The sequence below is a fragment of the Mytilus edulis genome, chromosome 13 (assembly GCF_963676685.1).
Source record: "Mytilus edulis chromosome 13, xbMytEdul2.2, whole genome shotgun sequence".
Classification (NCBI taxonomy): domain Eukaryota; kingdom Metazoa; phylum Mollusca; class Bivalvia; order Mytilida; family Mytilidae; genus Mytilus; species Mytilus edulis.
Genome location: NC_092356.1, coordinates 15,798,191 through 15,816,776, shown reverse-complemented (window position 1 = coordinate 15,816,776; position 18,586 = coordinate 15,798,191). Strand labels below are relative to the sequence as shown.

The window sequence follows — 18,586 nt, the reverse complement described above, 5'->3', positions numbered from 1 at the left end:
TTTATGCCATAATGTGATACTCAGCCAGTTGAAATGTACTTTAGGTCCATCTGTGTGCGTGGGTTGGATGATCTGGTTCACCTTTTCTAGGGTTATATCCCTTCGTACTCAAAGATTGGACCCTCACTAGTATGCACCTCCTATGACATGGTATATTGGATATAATAGCAGTCTGTACTCATTTATATTCGTATAACTTTGCAATTATAATGAACAAACTAATTAAATGAGCGGAAAATGTAATGACCATAAGAGATGCAACTGCACTTTGATTATCAAAAGTATCAATACACTAGCTATAGTAATAAACTTCAATATCTATTTTTGTAGCATCCCCTTTTACGAAATGCAAAATATTTAATTTTTATTTCTTTGATTTGATCAGGGTTCCTTGTAATCAGCCTTATCTGGCTTGTCCGGGGGCCTAAGCCAATGAAGATAGATAAATTTTAGAAAAGAAAACAAGATTTAAAATTAAAAATAACTTATATCAATATGGTAAACTTTGATGTCTATGCTTTCAACCTTTTATACCCCCAAAATACACTTTTGGGACCTCAAATTTTAAAACCGAGTCTTGAATATCGAGTGCACCTTTTTCTATTGTAACAAACATTAAATTATTAATGATTGTAGTAAGCTTATAAACAGGTAATATTTCTTTATACTACATGCAGAACCATGCACTTTCTTTGACTTCGACGATTTTATGTTGGATTAATTCATTAATATGTATAAACTGCCGCTCCCGCTTCGTACGATTCGTCAAGTTACGCTTTCGTACGTTCGTTCGTCAATATCCTGGTCATCTCTAATAAACCAGTCCATCTATAGATAGGTGTTTTAGGATAAACTCATCAATGAAGTGTCCTGTCATTCTTTTGTAAATTCCTTCAATGACACTGATAGGTGATTAGAAATCAACAATAATATAACCGCAATCATCCTTATCATACACATCTTCAAATAGACTGTCCTAATATTAGGCAAATTAAAACGTAAGCTCCGCCCGATCAGTTGAAATAACATTGGTAATACGAATGTTGATATTGCATATTGATATGGAGTTATCAGTTTCACGAGAAAAATCATTTTCATGTTCATTTGGACCAGGATTTTGTTCAACGCTTTCAATTATCAGGATGAAGTGTAACACAAATAGAAGGAATAAAACATTTATATTTGGATCAAGACTTTGAAGAAGCGACAAGGAAACGACGAGAAATGAACAACGACAATTGGTAAGTAGAATTTCCGAAAAAGTTTCTCCGTTGAAACAAAAATTATCTGATCCGGAAAAATGAAATTTACATGAATTAAATGGGGTCGCCCCGATATTCCGACACCCCAATAGTCCGACACCGTATTAATCCGACACCCCACTAGTCCGACACCCCGTTAGTCCGACACTTTTAACATAGATTATGACATTATATATAACTATGCAAATGCTTGAAATACTGAAAAACGTAATTGCAAACTGCATTAGTACACTCAAAAACATGCTAACAAATCTGTTCCTAGTGTCCATTTCTTGTTGGGATGTACAAGTACCCGGCCACGTCCACTTGTATTTTTGTCCATTTGATGAGTAAAGCCATTTTCAACTTATTTGTATAGTTCGTTCTTATGTTGTACAACTATACATTTGTACCACTGTCCCAGGTCAGGGGGAGGGTTGGGATTTCACTATATTTTTAATCCCGCCATATTATGTATGTATGTGCCTGTCAGGAGCCTGGAATGCAGTGGTTGTCATTTGTTTATGTGTTACCTATTCGTTTTTCGTTAATTTTTTTTGTATATAGATAAGTCCGTTAGTTTTCTCGTTTGAATTGTTTTACATTGTCAATTCGGGGCCTTTTAAAACTGACTATGCGGTATTAGCTTTGCTCATTGTTGAAGACGGTACGATGACCTATAGTTGTAAATTTCTGTGTCATGGTGTAAAGAGATGTTTCATTTGCAATCATACCACATCTTATTTTTTATAGATATATCGGCACGATTAAAACAACGTCATCACACAATTTTAGGGAATCGACAATCGCAGTTAACTTATAAATTCCTAAAAGGTGTTTCATAATATCCACTTGTTGAAGCCTACCTGAAAATTAGCAAAATCTTTAATTCAGGAACGTCGATTTTGTTACAGTACTATCTTCTGATTTCTTAACTTTTACTTCAAATTATTCTATTTATGTTATCAACTACTCCTTAATTATATTCAATGATAATCACGCTGTTCATTAAACTCCGTGTAATATGACTTTCATATGCTAATATATAGGTACAGTTTTAGCCAATCTGACTTGAAAGGTCAAATAAGCTTTTCTCATCACTTGGCGTCCGTCGTCCGTCTTCGTCGTCGTCTGTTAACTTTAACAAAAACCTTCTTCTCTGAATCTAATGGCCCAATTTTAACCAAACTTGGCCACAATCATCACTAGGGTATCTAGTTTAAAACATGTGTCCGATCGATGACCACGCCTGCCAACCAACATGCATGGCTATATGGCCGACATGGCTAAACATAGAACATAGGGATAAAATGCAGTTTTTGGCTTATATCTATGAAACTAAAGCATTTAGAGCAAATCTGACAGGTGGCAAAAATGTTTATTGAATTTAGATTTATCTGCCCTGACATTTTCAGACGAATCCGACAACCCGTTGTTAGGTTGCTGCCCCTGAGTTTGTAATTTTACCGTTTTGCCGGGTTTTTTTTATCATTATATCAATATCTAATATTTAATATTTTTATCTAATAAAGAGTATTTTACTGTTTTATTAATATTTCTATATTATTTGCTATTTTTCTGCCATTTTTTGTTCCATGGTCTATTGCACTGGAAATTATCGTTCTATTGCACCTGTGTGCAGTCTATAGCACTGACCTGTTATGACCTCTTATTCTGAAATCTGATTAGTAGAAAGGTATTCATGTTGTCCAATCAAATTGGGTCTTTTAAATGTTTTTATGTATTTATTAGGTACTCAGTATGTATTAGGTAATAAAACAGTTATTGAATGTGTAACAGTGCAATAGATCAAAATATCTTTCCCTCGGTATGACGATCAGCTCATTGTTCTATTGCCCTCAGCCGTTGGCTGAGGGCAATAGAACAATGAGCTGATCTTCGGCTGAGGGCAATAGAACAATGAGCTGATCTTCGGCTGAGGGCAATAGAACAATGAGCTGATCTTCATACCTCGGGAAATATATTTTGATCTATTGCATAGTTACATGTACATAATAAATAACTGTATACTATTAATTATGATTTTAACCTTATTTTACATGATTATCTAAGCATCAGTAAATGCAGGTGAGCGACACATGCTCTTGAGAGCATCTAGTTAAATTATGTATAGTCACGAAATGACAGTATATATTGTCTATGTATGTTATAAAGTACGAGGTATAAACACAACTGATGATAGTTTTCAAAAGGAAAATGCCTGTATATAAGCTAAGTACAACGTACGTCCGTAATATTATGTAAATAAGGAGCATGCATACAATTCTTGTAATGCATTCGCTTGCATTATGGCCAATAAGACGACCCATGTATCTAGGTACATGTACCTGCAAACGCTATTATGCGTTATATTATCATGACTATGATATGACTGATATGCATGATTTTTACTGATATATATTCCCAAGACGTTTGGACATTTTGACAAAGAAATGTTGTATGCTCTTTGGTTGGGTTATTGTCTCTTTGACATATTCCCCATTCCCAATCTCAATTTTATTTATAGGTTAGACAATACTTGGTCATGTTTTATGAAGATTTAAGCCCAAGGCGAAGCCGAGGGCTTAAATCTTCATAAAACATGACCAAGTATTGTCTGACCAATTTAGAACATATTCACACTTTCGAGTGACCTTACAAAACTATCCTTTCCCATTGTAATATTCAAACCTAAATAAGAGTTCACTTTTTATAATGAACTAAATATAATACATAGGTTATGGTAATTTCAATGGATGAAATGAAATAGCACTGACATAGTTTGTGATGGATAAATTGTTTTTCTTCTGCTTCAGGTAAACTTTAATACTTATAGCATATATCTTTAGATTTTTTTTATTATAAAAAGCAACACAATGTTATATAAATCCCCTTTTTGAAATTTGATTTTTTTTTATAAATATGAAACTCTCTGTATGAATATTTGAATTCAGACCATACAACAATTGAACATTATATGTTTACTTTTTATTGATAAATTTAAATGTATTGTGTTTCTCCGAAAACAATCCTTTGCTATATATCAGCAGTCTGGCAATGTGTTTTTTTTATAGAAAAAAGAAAATAATTCCCTCAAATGTAAGGTATATAAATGAAATAAATATCATTTTATTTATCCTATTATTTTTTTGTGTATTCTATATATGTGTACCATTAAAAAATGCATGAAATTTTGCAAAATTCAAAATATTTTTATTTTAATCTTTGCTCTTTCGTTTCTAATCAGTAGGCTATTTTCCCAAGGAAAATGTCTTAGGGGATTGTACACTTCGTTAGTGCAGCTATTAAGAGTTCACTTTCATAATTAACTGACAATGAAAAGTCATTCATGTATAGCATTTCATAGTGCATGGAAAACCATGTACTATGAAAATTAGAGGGCAAAAAACTGACTTTTCATTGGACGAGAAGGGGTGAGTATGTTCTAACATTTCATAGTGCATGGAAAACCATGTACTATGAAAATTAGAGGGCAAAAAACTGACTTTTCATTGGACGAGAAGGGGTGAGTATGTTCTAATAAAACAAATATCTTGAAATTTCATTGGTTATATTAATATACCGTTTAGCGGATTATTTTCGTAGGTGTAACAATTCACGATTTTCATTGAATATACATGCGAAATATTTTGGAAGTTATTATTTTGGCGGATTCATAACTTTTATCATACCTTTGCATGTTCACTTGCGGGATTTAATTTGGAGATTTTATTCTATCCGCGAAAATTCACACCCCGCAAAAACAACCCAGTATACGGTATATGAAGCAATAAAGAACTCCATGTTGCATTCGATGACGTCAGCGTATGAAGATATATGCGCAGCAATACTTGTTTAATGAACAGCTGCGCCATGAGCGCATACGTCCGCGTTGTCTTGTGTGTGAATTTTTATGCAATAATCATGAATTATAGTTTCATACATATGGCGTGACATGTGAGAACCCCCATTTTTTAGCTCACCTGGCCCACAGGGCCAAGTGAGCTTTTCTCATCACTTGGCGTCCGTCGTCCGTCGTTATCTTTTACAAAAATCTTCTCCTCTGAAACTACGGGGCCAAATTTAACCAAACTTGGCCACAATCATCATTGGGGAATCTAGTTTAAAAAATGTGTCCAGTGACCCGGCCATCCCACCAAGATGCGTCATGGCTAAAAATAGAACATAGGGGTAAAATGTAGATTTTGGCCTATAACTCTGAAACCAAAGCATTTAGAGCAAATCTGACATGGGGTAAAATTGTTTATCAAGTCAAGATCTATCTGCCCTGAAATTATCAGATAAATCGGACAACTGGTTGTTGGGTTACTGCCCCTGAATTGGTAATTTTAAGGAAATTTTGCCGTTTTTGGTTATCTTGAATATTATTATAGATAGCGATAAACTGTAAACATCAATTATGTTCAGCAATGTAAGTTCCACAAATATATTGTCCTTTATAGTCAATTTTTAACAACTTTCAATAATTTGGTAAATTTGATTTTTTTTTACAAAAGATTTTCCTCTGTAACTTAAGGGCCAAGTTTATTATAGATATTATAGAAAATTGTAATAACAAGAATATTCAGTAAAGTAAGATCTACGAACACATCACCATCACCAAAACATTTTATAAAAAAAAATAATAACTCTACCCTCCCCCCCCCCCTCATTTTTTTTTTATATATAAAAAAAAATCAATATCTCTAAATACAATTTTGAATCAAAACCAAAAAGTATAGAGATCTTTAGATTAATAAAACTAAGAAGTATATTAAGTTTTAAGCAATAATCATAAATGGCTTTTGAGAAACGGCGCGACATGTGGTGCAAAAAATTACACCCCTGTTTTAGTTGTAAAGTCCCGTAACTCAAAAGGTTTTAATCTTATTGTCATCAAAAAGTATACAGATCGTTTGACCACCATAAGAAACAACTATGATACGTTTCATGAAATTTGGATGATTCGTTCTCAAGTTACGATGCGACATGTTTACGCTGGACAGACAGATGGACAAACGGACAGACGGACATTTGTATACCATATTACGTCCAGTCAAATTTTGACGGATGTATAAAAACAAACACAGAACTGCCATAACATTACTTTCAATATTTGAACCTGCATTTATTTTGCTGATATTTTGATACCTTGCCTAGCTAGATGCTTTTTGTAATAATATACGTGTACGTGTTTTTTTTTTCTTGGTTCCGTGAAACTACATTTGCACAATCGAATACCGGTAACAAGTAAGAATATAACGATCTTCTGATGAGTTTTTCTTTGAAGTGTTGTTTATATCCTTCAAGATCACCTAGTTACATTTCAGGTTGTGAGTGCGAGTTTTTGTTTTGAACAACTTTTATTTTTCTTAATAGTCAAATTAAGCATGGAAATGGGGAATGTGTCAAAGAGACACCAATCAGACCAAAGAACAAACAACAGCCGAAGGCCACTTATGGGTCTTCAATGCAGCGAGAAACCCCCGCACCCGGAGGCGTGTTTCAGTTGGCCCCTAAACAAAAATGTATAGGGATTGTTTTACTTGAACATTTGTATTGTCCTTTTTTCTTATATACTTATTGGCCGATTTTTGTGTTGCCTTTGATATAGATACTCTAGGGGTACCCCTTGATCTAAGTCGCAAAATTATTGAATTTGTGTTCACTTTTATTTCAAATACAATAGATCTATATAATAGTACAAACAATAAACAATCAAATAAATACGGAAAGAACTCACAGTTTTCGGTTTCAACACTGGACACTTTTAATTTGCAAAACACTCATTTGCAAATCCGCCGCCGCCTCAAACAAGAGCTACAATATCATGTATATAACCAAAATGTGCGGAATTACATGGGATTCAATAATTTCATTGGTTTTATACTGTTACTTTTATATTTATTTTGCAATTTGAATTATAAAAACATGGGATTTTCAATATCCCATGGGACAGGGCAAAATCCCATGGGATTTACCATTATCCCATGGGATTTTGGTTAAATCCCATGGGATTTTTTTTGGTCCCATGGGATTATTGTAGTCCCATGGGATATTTGTTGTCCCATGGGACAAAAAAAATCCCATGGGACTATAATTATCCCATGGGATTTTTAATATCCCATGGGACAAAATAAAATCCTATGGGATTAAAATTATAAATATATATATATATAAATATAAAGTTATGTGTATGTTACAATGAATGCTGTTTGGTAGTAAAATGTTTTAAATGTATACAAGTTTTTTTTATATTTTTTATATATACATATATATAATTTTTTTTAAATTTTGTCACAAACATGTTTTTTATTTGTTTATATGACAATAAATATTATTCTTATTTTGGAATGTATAATAATAATATTTTACAGTCAAAGAATAAAGTCCTTTCACTGAAACAAAATGATGAAATTTCTAAATAAATGAAAAAATATTGTTTTGAAATCTTTGTCTTGTTTATTCTATTATGAAAAATAGAACTGAAAAAATATTTCATATTCTGACTGAATAGTTCACTCTTTTCATGAATTAAGATTTTCTTTGTTATAGGTTCATTGCAATACTTGTATAGGCAAACAATTTGAATTATATATAACTTTGTGGTGTACATAATAGTATGCTTATAATTGCAAATTTATAATATAAACACTTTTTGTTAAAGTTTTTGCTTTCTTTATTCACAGCTTGCTATGTACAATTATTCAGTCCACTATATAAGAGTGAAGTCAATAAATAATTTCATTCACTAGAATATTCCTGCAATTCTTAGACAAAACATTTTTTCAATCTGTTCTTCAAAGATCTTCCTCTGTACATCTTTATTGAATGGAGAGATTCAAATGAGAAGACAAAGCAAGTTTATTTGGACAACAACATTCTAATATCTTGTTCATTCGTTCCATCTTTCAATTGATAATTACATTGTTGTATTTATATGATCAAGTTCTTGTGCATCAATGATCGTGATGATATGACTCCTTTTTGTTTATAGTCATCATGTTGAAATTTTCTCTTTCAAATAAATGTAGGAAAAAACATGTTCCGTTTCAAATTAATAAAAAAGTCGCACTATGGAGAAAAATATCAGCTTTAAGTTTTCCGTTCAGTATTGATCTGTGAATGATGACCATGAAAATCCAGATTTCTGACCTACAAATACACAAACTCAAAAATTATCAGTGAAGAGATCAATAAAATGGCTATTTTATCATGTTTATGATTAATATGATAAACTTTCATTTAAATATTCAAGTACTAAATTACAGAAATCGCTTAAATTTTATAATAGTTTATTAAAGTACAGCTTATTTAAAATTATAATAAAAAATATAGGCCACCGATGAGTTAAATAAGATATTACATTTTTAATGCCAAAAAATGGCTTTTTTGCACCAAAGGGAGATAATTTGGAGCTTTTTCAATGATATATGCATTTTAAAAGTCATCTGGGGCCAAACCGAATTGATTGTTTTGAATGATTTGGTGTACCATATGATAAAGATATAAATAAATTGAGTTATGAAAAAAAAATATTAAAACATTTTTCTGAAATTGTTATACCCTAGAGCCTCCTTAAATGTCATTTGATCTCTATTGGAGAAATGTCTCATTGGAAATCAGACTGCTAAGTGTTTCTTATTTTTATATCAACCCAGCCATATTATATCTGTCTAATATCAGGAGCTTGTACATAGTTCAGTGGTTGATGTTGGTTCATACCCGTCATTTTTATTTTTCATAATTTTTTGTTTTTATAAATTAGTCTGGTATATTTGACGTTTGAATTGATGCTCTGTTTCAAATTTGGTTAGTGTTGACTTTTATAGATTACTATAACATGTATAGGGTATGGGTTTTCTCATTACTTACAGGTCATCAATGGCCTCTAATAAGTAATTACAATGCTTACATCCACTAAATTGAACTCTGATGGATAGTTTTCTCTTTCATCATACCACATCTTATTTTAATAAATATTTAATTATTATTCAAGGACAAAATTTTTTAAAACAGTGGACTTACCATTTAGGCTTTGTTGACCTCTGTAAATCTTATTTTGTTGATAATTTCTTCTGTTTATAGTTTCCCCTTTATCTTTCATGTTCTTGCCCTACACATAAAAGGGTAAACATCATTTAATGACAAAAATAACTACTACATGTATTACATAATTAGTAGGCAACTGAAAATTTTGTCTTATTTGTATATAACATCAACTTACTCATCATTCTTGCTGTTCAATATCATGAATATTATCATTATTCTATGAATATGAGGTCACAGTAAAATTAACCTTGGCAGGCAGACATCTTTTTTTATATGATACTTTGTAGTCATTCCATACAACAAGTAGACCTATGCTTAAAAAATCTAAGGCCAAAATTAAAAATATGTTTGTTTCCCCTCCCCCCACACGGGTCAAAAATAAGCGCCCGGGTCAAAAAATTATTTTCCACAAAAAAATCGAAATTATTTTTTCCTGAAAATAATTTGTTTCCATTTTTGGAAAGTGCTTGAAAGCAGAAGGATTGATAATCTAAATAAATACACTCAAATTGAGCACAAACAACTGATAAGTGGCCTGGACTGGACAAGTCAAACCATTCATGTGACCATGCTATGACAATCACATCCAGTTAAAAAAAACTAGAGGCTCTCAAGAGCCTGTGTCGCTCACCTGTTAATGTGTTTACTGATGTCGGCCATCTTCGTTGGTAGGCGGGGTCATTAGACACTTTTTTTTAAATAGATACCCTAGTATTATGATTGTGGCCAAGTTTGGTTAAATTTGGCTAAGTAGTTTCAGAGAAAAAGATTTTTATACAAGTTACAAAAATGACGAAAAGTTGTTCAATATTGACTATAAAGGGCAATAACTCCTTAAGGGGTCCTCTAACAATTTTGATCATGCTGACTTATTTGTAGATCTTACTTTGCTGAACATTATTGCTGTCTACAGTTTATCTCTATCTATAATAGTATTCAAGATAATAACCAAAAACTGCAAAATTACCTTAAAATCACCAATTTTAGGGCAGCAACCCAACAACAGGTTGTCCAATTCAACTGAAAATTTGTGAGGGGATATATCTTATTCTGATGGACATTTAAATCTTGAAAGATTTGCCCTAAATGTCTTAGTTTCAAAGATATAAAGCAAAACCTGCATTTTACCACTATGTTCTAATTTTAGCCATGTCGGCCATTTTGTTTGGTAGGCTGAGTCATCAGACACATTTTTTAAACTACAAACCACAATGATAATTGTGGCTAAGTTTGGTTAAATTTGGCAAAGTAGTTTCAGAGAAGAAGATTTTTAAAAAAGTTACAAAAAATTATGAAAAGTTGTTAAAAATTGACTATAAAGGGCAATAACTCCTTAAGGGGTCGACTGACAATTTTGATCATGTTGACTTATTTGTAGGTCTTACTTTGCTGAACATTATTGCTTTTACAGTTTATCTCTATCTATAATAGTATTCAAGATAATAACCAAAAACTGCAAAATTTCCTTAAAATAACCATTTCACAGGCAGCAACCCATCAACAGGTTGTCCGATTCGTCTGAAAATTTCAGGGCAGATAGATCTTGACCTGATCAACAATTTTACCCATGTCAGATTTGCTCTAAATGCTTTGGTTTTTGAGTTATTAGCCAAAAACTGCATTTTACCCCTATGTTCTATTTTTAGCCATGGCGGCCATCTTGGTTGGTTTGACAGGTCACGCCACACATTTTTTAAACTAGATACCCCAAGGATGATTGTGGCCAAGTTTGGTAGAATTTGGCCAAGTAGTTTCAGAGGAGAAGATTTTTGGAAAAGTTTACAGACGACGGACGCAGGACGACAGACGACGAACGCCAAGTGATGAGAAAAGCTCACTTGACCTTTCAGGTCAGGTGAGCTAAAAAAAACCTGCCTTCCTGGTCTGTTTACAAAGGGTAGACCCGGGGAGGGGAAACAGACATTCTTTTAAATGTGGCCTGATAAAATGACAAAACCAAGAAAACTTATCATTGACCAAAGAACAATAAAATGCGGTCATGGTTTATATATGAATCTGCCATTCAGACATGCACACCTTACAATTGTTTCATATCTACCAAATATAATCTACCTGTAACTTTAAACATATGATAAACGGACAAAACAATGCAGTGTTTCATTGACCAATGAACCATGAAAATGAGGTCAAGTTCATATAAAATATGACCGACAGCTAAGTGCATCTTACAATTATTTCATTCACTAAATAAAGGGGCCTTATTGCTTGCAGTATCCGGAAAATAGACCAAACCACAAAAACTAAATATTTTTAAAGTTCCTTATACCCTGCCAATTTGTTATGGTTGTGCCTGTTCCAAGTCAGGATCCGATAATTCAGTGATTGTCGTTTGTTTATGTGTAACATATCTGTTTTTCAATTTTTTTGTACATAAATTAGGTTGTTAGTTTTCAACTTTCAACTTGGCTTTCATGTGCAAAATCATACAAGTGTTGGGAAAACAGGAAGTTGTCGAGTGATGAATCTGAAAATGCATCACACGGTATAGCTGACTTATTTAACCCTGAAACCAAATTTCAGAAATCCTTCTATTGTAGTTCCTAAGGAAAATGGGACGAAAAATATTCATCGGACGGACTGACTGACGCAAGGATGGATGGACAGACAGGGGTAAAACAGCATACCCCCCCCTTTTTTAAAGTGGGGGCATAATTTTAATACAGGGCTATAAAAACCCATGCAAGATGTCAAAACAAACAGAAGTAACCTAATTCTTACTTGTTAGGGGCTATTTATTTATTGTCGGTTATACATATAACAATACAACATATTAAAGGTCTGTAGAGCTTTTATCCGACATACATATATATGACAAGCACAATACATTTGTACATGAAACATAAAGCTCATCACTGAGATAGTAGTCTCAGATAGAGGGAGGCGGGGTCAACCAAACTCCCCTATTCAATCTGAATGCAGGACAGAATGTCACAGTCAAAAAGTCACACACTGTCACAGGACAAAAAGTCACAATTTAGTTTTGAGATTATTTTTCTTTGAACAAGAAAACACTCTTTTTGTATTTTTCTTGAAGTTTTATACATGAACATGATGTAGCAACTTTAAATTAAAATTTATTAAAAACAAATAAATCAGTGCATTAGGTTTGCGCACATTACCATTACATTTGCGCACAAAAATCATTACGTTTGTGTGCAGCTTTTGATTACATTTGCACGCATTTTTTAACATGTAAATATAAAAAAAAAGATATAGTATGATTGCCTTTTACAGCTGACTATGCGGTATGGGCTTTACCTCGGGCTTTGCTCATTGTTGAAGGCTGTTTGGTGACCTATGGTTGTTAATGTCTGTGTCATTTTGGTCTCTTGTGGACAGTTGTCTCATTGGCAATCATACCATACCTTCTTTATATTGGCTTATGGTTGAAGGCCATAAAGACCTCTAGTTGTTAATGTCTGTGTCATTTTGGTCTCTTGTGGACAGTTGTCTCATTGGCAATCATACCACATCTTCTTTTTTATATTATGAACAATTTCCTAAAATTAAAAATGAATATATGTAATAAAAAGAAGATATTTCAAAATCTTTTTTCATTTATATTCAATCAATTGTCAACAAATTGTTTGTGACTTTTTGTCCTATTAACTTTGTTACTTTATGCCTGAGTTTGACATGCATGTGTTTGACTTTTTGTCCTGTGACTTTTTGTCGGAATGTCCTGTGACTTTCTGTTTTTGCAGAAGTCCAGGGAGTGTTAAAAAAATCACATGTGCAAGTTGAGAGTCAACACTTACACAGGGACTACACAATACTTTTTCAGAATGTCAGCAAAAAAGAATCACTGGTGACAGGGGAGTGTAACCGATGAATTGATCCTGAATCAGATAAGATTTTCCCGGTACGTCTAAACACCGCTCAGGAGGACCTCCTGGGTGCACACATGCAGGGCATACAAAGTGCACTCATGGCAGACCCTATATAGTCGCCGTCGTATCTGCACACATGATGGATGTATATATTCGTTATAGATCGTCATACACTTCTCATTTTAGAGTTAAATTTGCAAGCAACCTCTTAAGATTCTAAAATAATAATGCTACTAAAAATATATTATTTCCCCCAATTTTCGCAATTTTTTCGCCATATAAAATATTTAGGTGACTGTGCTTTTAGTGAATATAAACGATGACAAGGCCTCACGAATAAATATAAATATGAAATATACTGGAACATCGATTAGCATAGATCGAGCAGCAGAGTAAACTTCCACATAAATCTCGAAGTTATTTACGCCGGATAATATAGACTGTGCTCCTGAATAAAGTTGTCAAATACATTAATTTGTGTTTTTTTACTTCTACAAGAAATTTGATTCAAATGCTAATTACGCACCATTTGCTGAGCAGAGAATCATTCTAAGCCAGGAACCGTCTATACTAACTGATAACAGTAAGAATAGAAAGTCTCTGTAAAAAGGCAGTCAATACTAACAGAACTGTATTAACTTAATGATACATGTACATCAAGTTCCAGCACCTCACCAAGCACCCTTGCCTTGCATACTGAGATGGCAAACTGGTGTGTGTCAGTATTTTAATATAAAACTGCGTAGGTTCATATCGTTTGATTCAACGTTTGTTTGGTTATTTTTTAAGGATCGTTGTAAAATTATATCTAAATCTTTGTTAAAATACGATTTTAAATTGTTCAATTCTTTCTATTTCATAATTTTGTCAAAGTCTACTTTTTAAAGTTTTAAATTTTACAGAAAAAAATGAATATTCCAATTTGATTTGAAGAAAATCTTTTTGAACTGTCATGACATGGTGTTGCAAAGCTGATTACAGGTAACTATAACATACAGTAATTTTCCATTACGACAGTGCGTGTATTCTCGGGTGTGTATAACGTATAGTTTTCTAGAGAACATCCTGTCTACGTGTAATACAGATTGATGACATTATACAACATTTCTTTGGTTAAATGTGATAAGGTATCTGTGTCCATTCCCTATTTCAACACCACTAATTTTTCGAAGAAAAAAAATCAAAAAAAAAATTATATGAAATTAAGAAGAAAAGTAGCAAATATAAACTTCAGTAATTGCGCATTGAGTAAACATAATTCCAATATTGCATGAACAAATCCGTGTGAAAACGTATATATACATGTATGAATAAAGATGTGTTTTAAAAGACCTATTGGCATTATTTCACACTAGGACCTAAGATAACTAGAACTAAGCAATGGTTGATCCAGAAATTTTCATAAGTGGGGACTCATTGACTGCCTTAGAGGGGTCACGTCCAGTCATGCTTCCGTGATTCCCTATATAATCTACCATTTGTTTCCCAAGATTTAGGAGGGGGGCTGGTACACACATATATATATAAATATACCTCTGCGGCGGAGCCAGCCATTTGAAAAGAAGGGGGTCTCAACCCAGGACAAAAGGGGGAGGGGGTGGTTCCAACCATATGTCCCCATTCAAATACATTGATCGTTCAAAAAAAGGGGTGGTTCCAACCCCCGAAACCCTCCCCCTGGATCCGCCACTGATACCTAGTATGCATATAATTAAGAACAGCTTTGAATATATGCATATAAAATAATGGTACGTTTAAAAACCGTTCAGGATCTCCTGGTTGCACACAGGACATTAAGTAACTTAGGACATGTATATATAATAGTAAGAGTTCAGGGTTTACATTCGATAACTAACATATTTTATAATTTTGTAATTTTTGTTTTGATAAAATCAGAGACATATAATACATGTATTGAGACATATATAATATATGTGTCTCTGAAAAAATCAAACCATCTTTAAAGAAGTTATTTCAGTTTGAATCGACTGTCTTTTGCATTAGAATTCCAAAACGTTAATGTTATTTACAAATGCCAAAACCTGCAAGATAGAAACATTTATATTCGGTGATTTTTACACTAAACGTTTTCGTAATTTGTTTTAAAAATATTAAAAAGTACATGTACATCGTTTTTTCAAGATTTGTATAGTAACTGGTTTAATTAAGTCCCCTTGATGAAATTTTAATTGCGAGACGCTAATTAATAAACTATGATCTATCTATCGGCATGCGTCGTTATTTGGGATACGTCACGGATGACCGATGGTCATATTCAATACGATATACCAATCATCATTTGAATTTGGGCAATTGATCTTTAATAATTAGGACTAATTGGTGATGGCAGAGAATAAGTCGCTGGTGATGGTTAAAAACATATAGAAGTAAACTTTGCAAAAAAAAAGGTTTCCTCGGAAAAAAATATGAAAATATATGAATATGCTAAATAATTTTTTTTTCCGAAATAATAATTAAAGACGTTTAGAAATAACAAATTTTCACAGTAGGGAAATTTTCAATTCAAGTTATTTCATTTTGAAAACGTTGAAAAATATAGATCTTATTATATGTTAAATGTGGGCCGCTTGGAGATCAACTTGTGAAACCCTGCATAATTAGGGTTTGTCTACTTTCGTCTTTTTATATTACCAAACATTCTATAATCAAGGATTTGTACAAGGCCTTGTTATAATGAATATTATCGCCAATATCACCATAATTAAATAAAGAACAGATACAATATTCGCCTAAAGAGTTTGCCATCTAACAATTCAAAATGAAATGTTGAGTCGAAACTGAGGTACCAAATCTATAAAAAGAATCACTATTTTAGTCGAAATTAAACTGTATATAATATTCTTTTTTTCAAAACTCCTGAAATAATTTAACATTAACTATAGAGAGCTTACATATGCAAATCTGTTTAAAAGTATGTGAGCGTAAATAAAATTTGTTTATTACCCCCCCCCTTTTTTTCCTTCTATAAAATTTAATTGTAAACGATTTTCGTTCTTAATTTGTGTTTGCTCATTAACTGGGGTTCATGCTGTCAAAAAAAAAAAATGTCTCCTTGTGTAAAAGTTATTGATAAGTAAAAATTGAAGCTTCCAGAAGAATAACGGTACGTCTAAACACCGCTTGAAGGACCTCCTGATTGCACTCATGACATACGAAGTGCACTCAGGACCCTTTATAGTCATCGCACACAGGATGGATGCATATATTCTTTATACGCTTCTTATTTTAGAGTTAAATTTGGTAGAATTTGTAATTCTTAGAAAATAATAAGGGCACGTGTCACTGATTACACAACTACTGAGCCATGAATTATCCAATCAACAAAATTAATTGGATTATCTTTATTGTTGTTTTATACATTGTGTTGTTAGTACAGTGTGACCATGCGGGAAGTAATATTGTGACGTCTAGAATGAATATCACGATGTTTTAAGATTTTCGTCTTTTATTAAAATTTCGTTCCATAAATTTTTAAGTTTTATTCTTAATTTTATTATCATGTCCTGGACCAGTAATTAATTCTTTGCACGAGTTTGAAAAGGGAAATAATTATAAATGTTCATACTTTAAAAGAATTTATATTAATTAAAGTTTTGTATATGGAATCCGTTCTAAACAGTAAAAGCCGTACTTTTCAAACAATCAAACTCATATACATGTAGTTAGATGTTATTTCTCATTTTTATCGAACTTGTCCAGGAATTTTATTTTTGAGTTATACGAATATTTTAAGAAATCCGTTTTTATTAAGTTTTTTTTCTCTAATTAAAGTCGTTTTGTCCAGTTTCACAAGCCTGAAACGAATTTCAATGCGAAAATAAATTCTGAAAATGAACTTGACTCCGTTTTCGTCTCCGTTTTTTGAAAATTATGATATTTTGGGTATAATTATTTCTAAAAAATATGTAAGTTAGATTGTAGTAGCGAGAAATTTTAAAAAAGAAGATGTGGTATGATTGCTAATGAGACAACTATCCACAAAAGACCAAAATGACACAAACATTAACAAAGAAAGACTATTTCGAAGACAGTTTATTGACACGAAATCCGTTCAAACCACGACTAAGTCTTCGTGCACAGATTTCCGTTAAGGTTAAACTGAATATTGTACATAATTGTCTTCTCTTGTATAATGGTTTGTTGAGAATAAAGATATACAAATGTAATAAAATTTGATATTCAGTCAACATTGTGTTTGTTTAAAAACTTGATTTAGAGAGAGAGATAGAGAAAAGAATCACACTGAAAAACAAAAATCGAACTTGTTACAGAAAAAAAAACGCAACTATAAAATAATTTTCTTTATTCGTGAACTGCAAAACACAACAAATTAATTTACCCGTCATCATGAAAAATAAACTGAAAAAGCACATCGAATGAGATATATGTTTTATTTATCCTATATGCAAATTCATGTTAAAGGTAAAACTGAATTAAACAATACAATTCCTAAAAAACAATAAGGATAATCCAATCAATTTTGTTGATTGGATAATTCATGGCTCAGTAGTTGTGTAATCAGTGACACGAGCCCTCATTATTTTATAAGAATTAACATATCTATCTAAGTTCGATTCAGGCGCGGATCCAGAGGGGGGAGGGGGGTTGGAACCCCCCCCTTTTTTGGCCGATCATTGCATTTGAATGGGGACATGTAGTTGAACCCCCCCTTTTTTTGCCCTGGGTTAGGACCCCCCCCCCTTTTAAAATGGCTGGATCCGCCCCTGCGATTTCAACTTCTACCAAAATTTAACTCTAAAATAAGAAGCGTAGAACGAATATAAACATCCATCATGTGTGCAGATATGATTACGGTAATGGGTCCTGAGTGCACTTTGTATGTCCTGAGTGCACTTTGTATGTCCTGAGTGCACTCAGGAGGTCCTGAACGGTTGTTTAGACATACCCGAAGAATAAATCATTTCCTGAACCTAAAATACATTTATCTGTAATTAAAGAAAATTCGCCTAAAACATTCTCTCATATATTTAAACAATTAATTGTAAAATAATTAATTCAACGTCGGACTTTCTGCAAGGCCGTAACTACCCTTGAGGCAAGTGAGGCAATTGCCTCACTAAAATTTCGACACTGATTATTTTTTTTTATACATACATGTATATACAAATAAAATAGTCTTTTGTTGTTCTGTCTCAACCTTAATTTCTATAACTTGTCATCATTCCTTTAAACTATTCTTCCTGGATATAACTCAGCATCTCAACGGGTGATGTTTCTCAATTACATTAACCTAGTAACGATAATCATCATGGATTGCTGGTTAAAAACAGGCTCTTGCAGAAAAAGGAAAAGCGACACTGAAGGTAAAGAAGGAATAATTCTAGTAAACTAATTTGTTTGTGAACGTAGTCTGCGTATTGCATATAACTTCATTAGAACAATCCAAAAACGATAAGTAGA

The 18,586-nt window shown here is 32.7% G+C and overlaps 1 long non-coding RNA gene across 2 annotated transcripts; it reads right to left on the bottom strand.

The window, feature by feature from the left end:
* Window positions 1–7,896: 7,896 nt before the first annotated feature.
* Window positions 7,897–14,420, bottom strand: LOC139500684 (uncharacterized). Of its 2 annotated transcripts, XR_011658334.1 has the most exons (3): window positions 13,073–14,420; window positions 9,270–9,357; window positions 7,897–8,396 (listed from the first exon to the last, which is right to left on the bottom strand). It is a non-coding gene; the product is annotated as an uncharacterized lncRNA (long non-coding RNA). The 2 variants fall into 2 exon arrangements; XR_011658333.1 differs by lacking the exon at window positions 13,073–14,420 and having other exon boundaries at window positions 9,270–11,418.
* Window positions 14,421–18,586: the final 4,166 nt, after the last annotated feature.